Source organism: Ananas comosus, linkage group 9 (genome assembly GCF_001540865.1).
Source record: "Ananas comosus cultivar F153 linkage group 9, ASM154086v1, whole genome shotgun sequence".
In the NCBI taxonomy this organism is placed as follows: domain Eukaryota; kingdom Viridiplantae; phylum Streptophyta; class Magnoliopsida; order Poales; family Bromeliaceae; genus Ananas; species Ananas comosus.
Genome location: NC_033629.1, coordinates 4,748,968 through 4,761,126, shown reverse-complemented (window position 1 = coordinate 4,761,126; position 12,159 = coordinate 4,748,968). Strand labels below are relative to the sequence as shown.

The following is a 12,159-nucleotide window of genomic DNA, read 5'->3' as shown; positions in this document are numbered from 1 at the left end:
TAAATATAGAACTTGAGTACCAACCATTAAGCCCTTTGCCACTTACACTAGGGACTATCAATTGTATTATAAAATTTGTTGGTTATGTATTTTTACAAAATCAAGCCTTCTTTTTCAATTTTGCAGATTCGAATTGGATTTTAAAAATATGGATCAAAATCTTATTATTCTCTCCCTTTCTCTCTCTTCTTTCTTTCTTCCTCCTCCCTCTGCTTCTTCTCCCTCTTTCTCCTTCACAGCCTAGATGTCACCGTCATGCTCCTTCCCCCTACCTCGCCCACTTCTCCACTGACTTCTACGACGACGGAGCCGGCTTCAACGAGACACGAAGTAGGGAGGTGAAAGCATGGATAATGACACAATCTGAAGTAACAGGACGCCGTGGGGTGTTGGAGCTAGTGGAGAAGGAGGGGGGAGCGAGAGGAAGGCACGTTATTATCCTCCTCCTCTTTCTTCTTATTTTATTTTCTTTATTCTTTCTCCTTTAAAAATAATAAAATATTATACTATTTGACTAAATATTGCACTATTTAACTAAGGGCATGTTTGGTTCCTTGATAAATACCCCAGAAAACTTATTTTAAATTGGGAAAGTTTTTTCCGTGTGTTTGGTTTGTAAGAAAAGTAGATTTTTTGAAAAATTATTTTTTATATTTTATGAAAAACTTCTCTTTTCGTTTTTTAAATTTTTTTTCGGAAAACGAAAACTTTTTTCTTACGAACGTTTTGAGAAGTAAAAAAGAAATTTATTTTTTCTAATATATTGATATACGTTTACTATCCAATCCGTCANCGTTTAGGAAATGCATACAAAATTGATCAGGTCAGAGAAATCAGATCTTATAGTATATATATATATATATATATATATATATATATATATATATATATATATATATATATATAAACACACATACGGCATCATTATCGCCATCTCCTACTAGTCATGTTAATTATCTCCATTTCCTTTGTGTGTACATGTATATACACACACGTACAGCATAGTTATCTCCATCTCCTACTAGTTATGTCGATCATCTCTATCTCCTTTGTAAAACTATTTTACCTATACCAAAATATACTTAAAATTATTTTATTTACTTATTATTATTTATATTATAAATAGTTTATGAGTATTATGTTAAATTTTAAAAGGTTGGTAATCTTACCCTTTTTTGCAAAAGGTGTTTATATACTGAAATTTTAAACTAACCAAATAAGTGAAATAGAAATAAAAAGTGTTTTCTATTTCTTTTTCTTATCATCCAAACACCCATATATTGAAAACTATTTTTCTTTTCCGTCGAACCAAACAACAGAAATTAAAAATTATCTTTTCCACAGAAAACTTTTTTCCCTAAAAATAATTGTTTACTATTTTCCAAGAAACCAAACAAGCCATAATGCAACAGACTACAAAAATAGTGCAATATGGTAAAATAGTGTAAGATATATAATCATTGTGTAATATTTTTTAATATTATAATATTTGACTATATGTTGCGCTATTTGACAATATTTATAATCTATAAAAAAACTATTAATCCCCATAATTGAATCCACATGGCATAATTACCTTAATTTTTGTACGTGGGGCCCACCTATTTGTAGTGATTACTTTTCTTCTTAACCTTGCAAGTGAGACCCACCACCTTTCTTTATTCGTGAATGGGTGATTCCTACACGGACGGATTACTACATGGACAGACGCTTCGGCTCCTAACTTGCAACCGCTTTATTTCCAGACTGTTCGTCTCCTGTTAATTCCTTAAAAAGTGTTCCTGATGGCCGGGAGATCGATCCGAATCGAGGCCTTAGGCTTCCACCTCTCCGGAACCTTCCGGCTAAATTCCGGCGATGAGTACTCGCGCCGGATATCCGAGAGCTTGGGCTGGATCTGCTTCACGATCTCGAGCTCCGAGATCGAGGACGACCCAATCGCCGCCGAGGAAAACGACGATGTTGCCGCCGCCACGAGCAGTTGCGGCGGGGCGGAGAACACAGAGGCGAAGTGGAGGAGATTCTCGAGCTCACGATCGACGAGGGACTTGAAGGAGCTTGCCCAGGCACGCATGAGGCGGAGGTCGGCGCCCGCAGATTCGCGCATCTCACACCACCCCTTGGAGAGGAAGGAGAGTGCTTTCTCTACCATGTTGAAATTTCGAACTCATAAAATCGGGCTCTGTCGGCATCTATTAGTTTTTCCTTTTCTTTTGATTTTAGAATCTGTAGCTACCGATCTGTTTTGCTTCTGATTATTCGGGAACCAAAAACATGTTTGGTGAGTATGGTTAATGAGATAGTTTATATTTCGAAGGAGAGGACATGTAAGTTGGGAAAGATGCTTTGAAATTTTTGGAGCCATATTTCCATTGCATGCATAGAAAATCTGCAATTTTTTTTACCTAAGTGTTAATGATAGTGCCTTTTTTCACATTTATTTTTACTTTGTTTTGATTCTTAATATGTGTTTTCGATCTTTTACCATTTTCATAATAACTAATGATTTGGTATACTGCCTGGTCTAAGCGGTACGTGCACCACAAATTAGAGGCATGAAGAAGAGAGTACAATACGCCGTTGGTTTTGCTATAATTGTCAAGTAGATGAATCTTATGATGAATATTAGAACAAGCATCTCAAAAGCACGACTAATGATATAGATGGTATGTGTGCATAATTACATATCTATCTTTTAAAGGCATCTACTTACGAATTCTTATTTTAATATTTGTTGCTGGATAACCTATTTCATCTAATGATTTGGTATTTGTAGTGCTTGCCTTCTACTAGGGTACAAGCTAGACACTTTGAAGGTTCCATAGATAGTTGCTTCTTAGATAGCTACTTCTTACTATTATTTTTTATAATCACTATTCCATTGTTATTGGTTATGATTATTGTTTTTATGTTGCTGATTTGTAGTTGAACAACAATAATTGTGCACTTGCCTTTTAAATATTTTAAACTATTTTGAAGCTTGAATTTCAAGTCATTAAGTGGTCAATGTAGATGCCAAGACAATTGCGAACCTCTAATTGCCTAAACTTTCTCCGATCAAAGAACATATTATTAGATCACACTATAAACTCTAATGTTGTTATCTAGTTTCAAATGGATATATAAAGATAATTACTATAGAATCTAAAATTTTTTCTATGAGAAATCTCAAATCTATGCGTATATTGTTTTCAATATTTTAGGTTGCCCACAACATAATGTTTTTTAATACTTGGCTGCAACAGTTCCTCTCTTTTCAAGGTTATCGTTAATTTCTATTTGTTATTTTATTTGTTAACTTCGATTATCTATCATATAAAGTTTTTTAAAAATCAATATTGATATATCTTTGACTTAGGAATCTGTTAACTATTGGTGGTTGTTGTGCTGTCATTTGGTTTTGAGTCTATAAGTTTTTCTGCACGTAATCTTTTTATATATACTCAGTTTGGTTTGCCTACTGCATATATATTCTTTAACAAATTTGAATTTTTCTTTTTTACAGTCGGCATACTTTTGTTGGCTTTTGCGATCATTCGGTTTTCAATCTGTAAGCTTTCCTATTCATAATCCCTTTATATTTAGTTTAATTTACCTACTACATTCATATTTTTTTAGAAAAAAAATAAAAACTACTATTAATCCTCTAATTTAGGGATTAGAGAGCTATTCAAATTAGATGTGCACGCTCATATATCCAAAATAGAAAAATTAGTTTATTTCACTAAATCTATGCTCCCTGACAACTAGGCAAAATTAACAATCAGGAAAAAATAAAAAAACATCCTCTAATTTAGGAATTAGTGAGATATTCAATTATTTGGTTATCAATTATAGAGAGCTATTTAAGAAATTTCTATATAGTTTCAAATAATTTTTTTCACTTATTTTAATATTTACTTTTTTACTTTTAATTACTTTTTAATAGATTTTACAAATTTAATGTATACGTTTTTTATTTCTTATGTTATTGACAATAATGAAAAATGAATAATTATATGATTAAATATCAACAAATATTATATATGATAAGGCTGCTCGAATAGCAATTGTGCAATTGTTGCAACCATTGATTTCTCTCAACAATCGATGAAGCAACTACTGAGGCAATTTCTACTTTTCAGTACAATTCATTAATAATATTTAAAATGCATAAATTATCTTTGTTGATTACTAATAAAGTTTATTGAATGTCTAAGCCTAGAGTAAAATTAAGAGGAGCAGCACCAGCATTAAAAGCATCAGCGGCAATACCAACTATGAAAACATAAGTAATTGTCAATTTTATGGTTTAGAATGTTATTCAATTTTTACTTTACATGTACACTATACCGAAGGGTCCTTTTTTTTTCTAACAGCAAAGGATACGATAGGTGAGGGACCAAGAGCTGAAGAGGGGCCTCCGTATCCTTATCCAGATGCTTATCAGAGGGGGGTTTCTTCTGTAGTGGCTTCTAGTCTCTTTCTAGGCATTTCCAAGCGCCTTCCTTTTTGGAGTCCATAATATATACATTATTCACAATTACAGAAGCAACTTTTTATTTTTCTTATGTTTGTACTCATTTTCTTTCTATGTAAGAAAAACAAATTAAAAAAAAAAAAAGCTGAAGATGCAGTAGAAACAACAGCAATAGAAGCAGAAATTTGAACAATATCATCAGCTCCTTTTAATTTATTCTTCTATTTCTCTTTTTATATTAATTTTGTAGCTTCTTCTGGTTCTTAGCTGCTTCATCTTTTTTCAATCTTTGCTGGTTAGGTTCTGTAACTCTTCTTTTTATTAGGTAATTCTTTTATTGTATCTTCATATTTTTTTTTCTTGCTTTTTTTTCTGATGGCTCTTTTGTTTTTTTTTTCCAAATTATTCTTTTACTATTAAGTTCTACATCTTATATATTCTAATTAATTTTTTGTATTGCTGCACTTAATCTTCTTCTATTACTACTTTTTCTACTATAACTTTGAATTGCAAAAAGATAATATTGTTTTGCTTTGTTACTTCTAATTTGCTATTACTGTTATAGTGTTTTTTAGCATGTTCAGCTACTATTATGCTTACTTTTCTTATTATTTTTACTATTAATTCTACTTCATTCTTTTCTTCTTATGTATTCCAAATAATTTTGTACTATCTTTCATTTATTTAATTTTTTTTATACTTTCACTTGCTTTTCAATTATATTAATATTGTTTTTATGCTTTCAGTTACGTTTTGATAAGATTTTTGAATTTAATGTATATGTTTTTACTTATTTATGTAATTGGCAATGAAAAAATAAAAAATCTTACACAATCCTATAAAAAAATTCTTCATATTCTTTGCAACTAAGCTATCTTTAAGTAAGGATGATTTTGTGAAAATGAAGAATAAGAATAAGCTTTAAAATTAGAATCAGAGTGAAAAATAAAATCAAACAATACAATATAGAAGGAAAAAAGTAGCAAAATTTGTAGTAAGAAAACCAAAGTTATATGTCGAATATTACAAAAATAAGTTGAAAATAAACCAAATTTTGGTATTTTGAAAGATGAAAAAATTGATTACTCTCTAAAACACAACATATAAGAAGGAAAAAATTTAGTAGATATGATAAAAATTGGTTACAATAACGGTTACACGCCACATCGCGCGGGTCACTACACTAGTACTATACTATTTTACAATTTTTAGCACTTAACAAATAGTACAATATATACTCAAGTAGTACAATATTTTTCTTATCCAATCTATATATAATTTATATTATATAATTTTATAACTATCTATTAATCCCCAATAATTTGCACACGTGGTATCAACACATTCATTCTTGGGAGTGGTCCCCACCTGTAAGATTTACTTTTGGATACGGTCCAGTTCTGGCTCCTCACCTCTTTCGAACCATTTTCCTTTTCAATTATTTCGTTTTGAGCATGTTCTCTCTCTGTTGATCTAGTTTTACTATTTTTCATACTGCTATATTTTTTTAACCGGTTATTTTTCCTACATTGAACTGGTTTCTCTTATCTTCTCATTCTGAAGTCGGCCCACGTCCTCTCTTTTAAGTTGACTAAAACAGTAAAAGTACACTCGACTTTTCGATGGGAAAAAGGCTCAACTTTTTGGTATGTTATTTTTTTCCTCGATCTTTAATTCCCTCCCTAATTAATATTTTATGCAATTTTCTATTCTTTGCTTGCTCTTTTGTCTTTCCCTCCTGAAGCTATGTTTAGTGCAGTTGCTATTTGGGAGCTTTTGAGGGGCCTTTTGGGATTGTTACATTAGTGTATATCCCTAGCACCCCTCATCCTTGGTCTTCTTTTGTGCTGAGACCTGAGGGAGGTGAAAGTAGTTTTTTTTCTTCTTTCTCTCTCTAGATTTCCTCTCTAATCTCATGTAAATTGAAAGATTTGGTCTTGTTTTCTCCTTTCCTTCCATGGAAGCTTGCTTGGTGAACCCTAGAGGAGTCTTGGATGTGAAGCTAGAAGCTTAGTTGAGGATTAAACTCCAACCCTAGCTCAAGTTTAGCTTGGTTTGGAGCTTTCTTGAAGGTTAGTAATCTAATTACTACTCTTGATTGTGTTTTTGTGAAGATTTGTGGAATTAAACCTAGTTATGGAAAACTAGGGTTTAATTTGGGGTTTCTTGTTTTGAGGCTTTTGGAACCTAATTAATGGTTGTAAAACTCTCTTTTAGGTGAGAATTGAAGTATCCCAACCTTGATTGGAGTTTTGGACAAGTTTTCTTTGATTTAAGGTAATTTCTACCTATTTTCGATTTGATTTTTGAGAATTTTCGTGCGAAGCTTATTAGAAGCTTCTAACCCTTTTAGAATTTTTGTTAGGGTCCTAGGAGGCCTGAGGGCAACTTTGTTCGAGTAAACGAAGGAGTTCGAAGTGTATTCGATGGGTTTGACCTCTCCGAAATGGGTGAACTCCCTCTATGTCTTTTATGTTATTAAAGAAATAATTTGGTGCATTTCCATGCTAGTTGTGACATGGTAGAATTTTTGAATGCATGATACATTCATGCTACATATAAAAATTTCATACTTTATTTAGTAGAGGTTTATCATGTGGACTTGTACACTAAATGGCACTAGATGGCATGTAATAGTATTTTCCTCTTATGCAACATTAGGATGCATCATAGAGTTGAGTAAAGAAAATTCCTATAGGACTTCGCATGGTTAGTGGAATTATTGAGTTCGAATGCAAACTAATTAATGTACTTGTTTTAGGCAAGAGCAAATATGACCCACTGCAGGGTAGAGATAAATTGTAAAGTTAACATGTTGTATCTAATTAGTTGAATGGCTAAGCGAGTTTTATGATATTGTACTCGACCTTTAGGTCGTTAGCTGTATTTAATATTTTAGACACGATGAATGAGATTGCAACGCCTTTGGGCGAACAATAATAGGGACAAACGCATATAATGAAAATTGCTTGCATGATAACTCCATGTAGTTGAGACCTTGGTAGCAAAGCATATGCATGGCATACATGGCATACATTATGATTTTTGTGAACATCTTTGTGATTCCTTTGGATATGGCATTAGTAATGACTCTTTTGACTATAGTGAATACAGAGTAGGTGAAACCAGATAGAGTCTTGAATGATATATGGACCTTTACATGTTTGGGATACGTTGCATATTGGTAGAGTCCTACCTAGTTAATTGAACGAGTTATGATACAAATAAAATAGTACCCAACCTTCGAGTCAATATTGTGATTTCATGTTTTAGACATAATGATTGAGTATTTGATTTGTGGATACCGTGCTATTGATCACGCATGCTTGCCATTGTGCTCATTCGCACAAGCTTGTGAAGGTCGCTCCCTACAAGCCGGCACTCCGGAGTAGCCTTGCGACGACAGATCGCCCGTGCGGAATTGGGCGCCGAAGTGGATTGCCTTGAGGAGTGTTGACTACCACAGGGCCATTAGGCACGGCACGAGCCGGGACTTTATCACGTGTAAGTTTCTCGTTGATTGGGTAAATGTAATTAAACCTGACATTGTACCTCTCCAACAGTTGATGCATATATAGTAGATGGACATACTAGGGGGTTACTATCTCGTGGCTCTTTTGATGCATTTCTAGAAAGTGGACATTTATGTTAGTCATTATCGGTATTGTCAACTTTTGTAACGACCCGACCCGCTAGCAATAATAACTCATTGGGCCCAAACCACCGGCCCAAAATGCTTAAGCCCAGTTATTATGTCTAGCCCAATCAGGCTTATATACTCTCATATCTAGTCATAACTACCCAATATGGGACTATTGGGGTGTCACAAACTCCCCGCGTTTAGGCCCTGACGTCGTCGTCAGCCCTAAACACACACACAGCCCAAGATCACCAGGCGATGTGAGACTTGTCTCGCTAGCCTTTGTCATTCCGACCTTGACTTTGCATGTCAATCACCGACCCTGGCTTAGTCCGTCATTCCAACCCTGGCTCAATCAAGACTCATCTCACACTTCCGGCTGATGAAGTGGCTCTGATACCAAATGTAACGACCAAACCCGGCTAGCAATAATAACTCGTTGGGCCCAAACCACCGGCCAAAAATGCTTAAGCACAGCTATTATGTCTAGCCCAATCAAGCTTATATACTCCCACATCTAGTCATAACTACCCAATGTTAGACTATTGGGGTGTCACAACTTTAGCGATAGTAAACCTACACCTATATTGATTAGTATAGATGCATGGTTATAATGACAATGACAAGTATTGTTCTTTAATCTGTTGTTAAAGTTTAATGATAATGAGCATGTAAACTTACATATGCATTTACTTAGTTATGTGACAGTAACAATTCATATCTGTTAGTTTACATTATTATGTTGAGGCATGACTTAGTAATAAATTTGTTTATTTAACTGTCATCCTTATGTTACTCACATTTTGTATGTTAGCATGCCTCAGTTGACCTAGTGGTGTATTTCGGCACTCTCGGCGACTTACCTACTGAAAACTATTATTTAATAGTTCTCACCCCCATTGGTTGTTTGTTTCTGTTTCAGAGCCTTCCGCAGCGGGAGAGGCTAGGGATCATAGCAAGGGATCGTGGGAAGAGGTTAGCATCTAGCTAGAGCCTCTGTGGTGTTATCATAGTTGGACCCATCGACATCTTTCTTTTTATTTTTAGTTGAAAGGTGTACTGTATATTTGTTTAGAGACTTACTAGTTTCTTCTTTTCCAGTTGTATATACTATGGTATATCTGGTGGATGTTGTGGTTCTGGTCTTATAGTAGGCTTATGTTCTTGCTCTGATAGCCATGTTAGGATTGTTTCTTTTCCATGTTGTTGTAGACGCCTTGTGTGCACCGGAGGTGCTTGGTGTGCAAGCGCCCGGTGGGCTTCCGCTAGGGCTCGGGGCGTGACAGATATACATGCAACAATTAGACATTGGAGAGACAAATTTATAACTAAACTTTGCACGAATATATTTATCAATTGATGTCTTTAGAAGGACATGTATAAACTTAACCCTCAAAACAATTATATTTTATGGAAGGTTTTCTTATTATTTGTGTTATATTTCTTATGAGTAGTTTACCTTATCCATAAAAAAACATGCTTTATGTGCTTAGATTGGAATTTGTATTTAGTCCTATTTGTGCGATATTTTAGTCGTCTGATGAATTAGAGTGATTAGAGATCTCAGCTGTTTAATGAGCAAATTCTGTTTGAAAAGAGATAAATATTTAGCTACTTTCGGGATTCAGCTGAGATTATAGGATTCAATTATCAAACGAATTTCAATCGAAATCATCGCAATTCACTTTTAAAATGAGGTTCTTGCTTATCAGAAAAGTCGGATTATGAATAAGGGTGCTGAGACTATAGATACTACCTTCTTCCACAATAATAGTATATCAATTATTCAGTCGATTCTAAATAAGAGATAATACCTTCTTCCATAACAATTTATCAATTATTTAGTCGATTCTAAAATAAGAGTAGTTCCTTTATCCTAATAAAAATAGGATAGTGTAGTTCTGGTCGAGAGTGGAAATAGCCATAAAAGTAGCAGCAGCAACCACATTAGCTCAGTAGTTCTGCCACTAGAAGTTTAGGCCGAAATCTCAAGTATTTGGAGTTTATTAGTTAAAGTCGAAGACCAACCAGATCCATTCGTCCAAGTTTAGCATGAGTCAAGTGGCTAAACATAGTGTATCTTCATAGAGGTCAAATCACAGTAGAGAACCTGAGCGGAAATGCTTGAGTCTTCTTATTTTAACTCTTTACTTTTGATTAATAAAGTTGTTTATCATTTACTTAATCCTTAAAACAATTTGGCATGCCTAATGGGACCTGTAGAAGGAGCAGATCTTGGCCTCTATGATCGGGGCGAACAAAATAAGGAAAGTACTCGGTGACAACATGTCGAAGAATGTGCTGTCAGCAGAGCAGCAAAAGTCATCATCTTCTACTCTTGACCTACCATAGAATGCCCCTGGGGCCATCCAAATTCGGATGCTATATTGCATTCCAAATTTGGTCCAATAAAGAGAGAGTAACTTGAATGATTGAGCCGATGCTGCTTTCTCCATTGGATCTGTATTCCTATCGTACCAAAGTCTGGAAGTCGGCATTGACTTTTTTTCAGCTTCCATTTACATTTATCCTTTTAAAGCAACTAATATCTTTGGGCTTGCCTATAGCATTTGCAAAAGTCTCATTTAAGTTTATTTAAATAAGCACTATATTTTCATTGGAATTTCCAAAATCCAATGACCTTTTTCATTAGCTAAAAATAAATAGTTGCAAATTCAGGCTTCCAATGTTGAAGCCAAGAAAGGCAATTCAACTTTCTACTATAGTTAAAAGTTTTGTAATATATACTTCTTAAATATAGTCAATTTATTTAGAAAGTCAACTCAGCTGTTTTTAAAAAGTAATATGTATATTACTTTTACCTTTTCCAAAGAAAGAGAGCAAAAGTCTAAACCGCACACAGGCACCCAAATAGGGGTGAAAATGGATAGCATAATCAGGATTAATAAGTTATATCTCACCCATCCAATGGGTGGGGTTGAACTATTAGTCACATCAAGTAACTAGTAAAAACACCCCACCTATTGGATGGTGGGATGTAGGATATACAGCCCAATTGGGGTTTACATATAGCATTACTCTATCTAAAAATATTTGTATCTATACATGATATTTTTTGTATTCAGGTAGAGAATATTAGGATTTATTGGATATGAATAAGAATATAATTTTAGGGAGTAAAAATTATTCAACAATCTAAAAAATCTGGATATAGATACTAACATCTCAATTCTAATGAATTAAATAATTAATTTCTAATATCTCATTCCCTTAATTCCATGATTCCAATATCCCACTATTTTATTCCCCTATTCCAGTACTTTGCTTTCAAGTTTCTAGACATGTTAAAAAAAAAATATTCTAGATTGTTTAATTACTAATATATATGTGGGGAGATAAGACGGGCTTAATTTTTTTTCTTTTTTGGCGATAAAGGCGGCTCAATTGCTAGGGAGATAAGGAGAAGTATGATTGTTTGTTGTGAAAAAATAATATGCTTGTGGAGAAATAAGATTTTTTTTTTTTTTTGCTTTTTGTTTTTTTATTATGAGTTTCATATAAAAATATGGTTTGTTAAATATTTAAATATTATTCAATAAATATAGATATGAAAAAGTTTGAATATGAATGTGAAACTTTAGTTGCATTGTTGCTAATTCTAATTCATATTTATATGTACATATTAGTATATATTATTATTCAAATTATATTCAAATATATATTCAGTCCATACTCAAATCCAAAAAAATATCCGACCATATCTCTATCCGTTTTTTACTGAACATGATAACAAAAATTTAGCATTCGATGTATATTCATATTTAAAAATATAGATACCTAAACCCTAATAAAAAACTTGGTAGCACGGAAGCTTCCGTACTACCGATAGTATATCGGCCTAGCTATATATATATATATATATAGAGAGAGAGAGAGAGAGAGAGAGAGAGTTAAGCTAGAATACTCTCAAAAGCACCAATGAGGTGATGCTTTTGAGTTTTAACCATTGGATGGAGAAATGTAAGATTGTGATGATGGTGGTAGGTGGTGGTAGATAGTGGTAGGTGATGGTAGGTGAAATAGTGTTTGATCCAAATGC

The 12,159-nt window shown here is 33.6% G+C and overlaps 2 long non-coding RNA genes across 5 annotated transcripts; both read left to right on the top strand.

Annotated features, from left to right (window-relative positions):
* LOC109714977 lies at positions 2,457-4,522 on the top strand. Its single transcript, XR_002217472.1, has 4 exons — positions 2,457-2,666; positions 3,506-3,550; positions 4,200-4,271; positions 4,359-4,522. It is a non-coding gene; the product is annotated as an uncharacterized LOC109714977 (long non-coding RNA).
* LOC109715754 lies at positions 6,206-9,525 on the top strand. Of its 4 annotated transcripts, none has more exons than XR_002217754.1 (5): positions 6,206-6,322; positions 6,424-6,531; positions 6,677-6,736; positions 6,825-7,963; positions 9,022-9,525. It is a non-coding gene; the product is annotated as an uncharacterized LOC109715754 (long non-coding RNA). The 4 variants fall into 4 exon arrangements; XR_002217753.1 differs by having other exon boundaries at positions 6,218-6,328; XR_002217755.1 differs by lacking the exon at positions 6,206-6,322 and having other exon boundaries at positions 6,335-6,531; positions 6,825-6,909; positions 7,820-7,963.